The 2,500-nt window shown below is 48.4% G+C and overlaps 6 non-coding genes and 1 pseudogene across 6 annotated transcripts; all 7 read right to left on the bottom strand.

The window, feature by feature from the left end:
- Nucleotides 1-7: 7 nt before the first annotated feature.
- LOC149293693 (5S ribosomal RNA) lies at nucleotides 8-126 on the bottom strand. The gene has a single exon (XR_016276117.1). It is a non-coding gene; the product is annotated as a 5S ribosomal RNA (ribosomal RNA).
- A 287-nt stretch (nucleotides 127-413) lies between these two features.
- LOC149293692 (5S ribosomal RNA) lies at nucleotides 414-532 on the bottom strand. Its single transcript, XR_016275647.1, has one exon. It is a non-coding gene; the product is annotated as a 5S ribosomal RNA (ribosomal RNA).
- Nucleotides 533-791: 259 nt separating this feature from the next.
- LOC149293691 (5S ribosomal RNA) lies at nucleotides 792-910 on the bottom strand. The gene has a single exon (XR_016276119.1). It is a non-coding gene; the product is annotated as a 5S ribosomal RNA (ribosomal RNA).
- Nucleotides 911-1,177: 267 nt separating this feature from the next.
- LOC149293690 (5S ribosomal RNA) lies at nucleotides 1,178-1,296 on the bottom strand. The gene has a single exon (XR_016276973.1). It is a non-coding gene; the product is annotated as a 5S ribosomal RNA (ribosomal RNA).
- Nucleotides 1,297-1,556: 260 nt separating this feature from the next.
- Nucleotides 1,557-1,675, bottom strand: LOC149293689 (5S ribosomal RNA; annotated as a pseudogene).
- A 183-nt stretch (nucleotides 1,676-1,858) lies between these two features.
- LOC149293688 (5S ribosomal RNA) lies at nucleotides 1,859-1,977 on the bottom strand. The gene has a single exon (XR_016275844.1). It is a non-coding gene; the product is annotated as a 5S ribosomal RNA (ribosomal RNA).
- Nucleotides 1,978-2,231: 254 nt separating this feature from the next.
- Nucleotides 2,232-2,350, bottom strand: LOC149293687 (5S ribosomal RNA). The gene has a single exon (XR_016272607.1). It is a non-coding gene; the product is annotated as a 5S ribosomal RNA (ribosomal RNA).
- Between the last annotated feature and the right edge of the window lie 150 nt (nucleotides 2,351-2,500).

The raw sequence follows: 2,500 nt of genomic DNA, 5'->3' as shown, positions 1-2,500 counted from the left end.
AAGAAAAAGCCTACAACACCTGTTATTCCCAGGTGGTCTCCCATCCAGGCACTAACCAGGCCCAACCCTGCTTAGCTTCCAAGATCAGACAAGATTGGGCGCTTTCAGGGTGGTATGGCCGTAGGCGTGAGAACGTTTTATTTTACTTCTCTTATTCTGTTGCTGCTGCTGCTGCTGTTGCTGCTGTTGCTGCTGTTTCTGCTGTTGCTGCTGTTGCTGCTGTTGTTGCTGCTGCTGCTGCTGCTGCTGCTGCTGCTGCTGCTGCTGCTTGTCGTCAGACAGAAAGAATTATAAGCCCTGGGACAGGACAGAGAAGGTGAGAAGGTGAGAAGGTTCAAATAATAGTTTAAAGTTTTGATAATGAGCAAGAAACACATGGCAAAAAGCTTTCCTCGGACTGTGAGAGAAGAAAAAGCCTACAAAACCGGGTATTCCCAGGTGGTCTCCCATCCAGGTACTAACCAGGCCCAACCCTGCTTAGCTTCCAAGATCAGACAAGATTGGGCGCTTTCAGGGTGGTATGGCTGTAGGCGTGAGAGTGTTTTATTTTACTTCTCTTATTCTGTTGCTGCTGCTGCTGCTGCTGCTGTTGCTGCTGTTGCTGCTGTTGCTGCTGCTGCTGCTGCTGCTGCTGCTGCTTGTCGTCAGACAGAAAGAATTATAAGCCCTGGGACAGGACAGAGAAGGTGAGAAGGTGAGAAGGTGAGAAGGTTCAAATAAAGGTTTAAAGCTTTGATGATGAGCAAGAAACACATGGCAAAAAGCTCTCCTCGGACTGTGAGAGAAGAAAAAGCCTACAAAACCGGGTATTCCCAGGTGGTCTCCCATCCAGGTACTAACCAGGCCCAACCCTGCTTAGCTTCCAAGATCAGACAAGATTGGGCGCTTTCAGGGTGGTATAGCCGTAGGCGTGAGAACGTTTTATTTTACTTCTCTTATTCTGTTGCTGCTGCTGCTGCTGCTGCTGCTGCTGCTGCTGCTGCTGCTGCTGCTGCTGTTGCTGTTGCTGCTGTTGCTGCTGCTGCTGCTGCTGCTGCTGCTTGTCGTCAGACAGAAAGAATTATAAGCCCTGGGACAGGACAGAGAAGGTGAGAAGGTTCAAATAAAGGTTTAAAGCTTTGATGATGAGCAAGAAACACATGGCAAAAAGCTCTCCTCGGACTGTGAGAGAAGAAAAAGCCTACAACACCTGGTATTCCCAGGCGGTCTCCCATCCAGGTACTAACCAGGCCCAACCCTGCTTAGCTTCCAAGATCAGACAAGATTGGGCGCTTTCAGGGTGGTATGGCTGTAGGCGTGAGAGTGTTTTATTTTACTTCTCTTATTCTGTTGCTGCTGCTGTTGCTGCTGCTGCTGTTGCTGCTGTTGCTGCTGTTGCTGCTGTTGCTGCTTCTGCTGCTGCTGCTGCTGCTTGTCGTCAGACAGAAAGAATTATAAGCCCTGGGACAGGACAGAGAAGGTGACAAGGTGAGAAGGTTCAAATAAAGGTTTAAAGCTTTGATGATGAGCAAGAAACACATGGCAAAAAGCTTTCCTCGGACTGTGAGAGAAGAAAAAGCCTACAACACCTGGTATCCCAAGGTGGTCTCCCATCCAGGTACTAACCAGGACCAACCCTGCTTAGCTTCCAAGATCAGATGAAATCGGGCACTTTCAGGGTGGTATGGCTGCAGGCGGGAGAGTTTTTTATTTTACTTCTCTTATTCTGTTGCTGCTGCTGCTTGTCGTCAGACAGAAAGAATTATAAGCCCTGGGACTGGACAGAGAAGGTGAGAAGGTTCAAATAATAGTTTAAAGTTTTGATGATGAGCAAGAAACACATGGCAAAATGCTTTCCTCGGACTGTGAGAGAAGAAAAAGCCTACAACACCTGTTATTCCCAGGTGGTCTCCCATCCATGTACTAACCAGGCCCAACCCTGCTTAGCTTCCAAGATCAGACAAGATTGGGCGCTTTCAGGGTGGTATGGCTGTAGGCGTGAGAGTGTTTTATTTTACTTCTCTTATTCTGTTGCCGCTGCTGTTGCTGCTGCTGCTGTTGCTGCTGCTGCTGTTGCTGCTGTTGCTGCTGTTGCTGCTGCTGCTGCTTGTCGTCAGACAGAAAGAATTATAAGCCCTGGGACAGGACAGAGAAGGTGACAAGGTGAGAAGGTTCAAATAAAGGTTTAAAGCTTTGATGATGAGCAAGAAACACATGGCAAAAAGCTTTCCTCGGACTGTGAGAGAAGAAAAAGCCTACAACACCTGGTATTCCCAGGCAGTCTCCCATCCAGGTACTAACCAGGCCCAACCCTGCTTAGCTTCCAAGATCAGACAAGATTGGGTGCTTTCAGGGTGGTATGGCCGTAGGCGTGAGAGTGTTTTATTTTACTTCTCTTATTCTGTTGCTGCTGCTGCTGCTGCTGCTGCTGCTGCTGCTGCTGCTGCTTGTCGTCAGACAGAAATAATTATAAGCCCTGGGACAGGACAGAGAAGGTGAGAAGGTGAGAAGGTTCAAATAA

Source organism: Sceloporus occidentalis, unplaced genomic scaffold (genome assembly GCF_023333645.1).
Source record: "Sceloporus occidentalis isolate IW3139 unplaced genomic scaffold, rSceOcc1.0.p SCAF_38, whole genome shotgun sequence".
NCBI lineage: Eukaryota > Metazoa > Chordata > Lepidosauria > Squamata > Phrynosomatidae > Sceloporus > Sceloporus occidentalis.
Note: the sequence above shows the minus strand (reverse complement) of the source record. Positions and strands in the feature narration are given on the sequence as shown.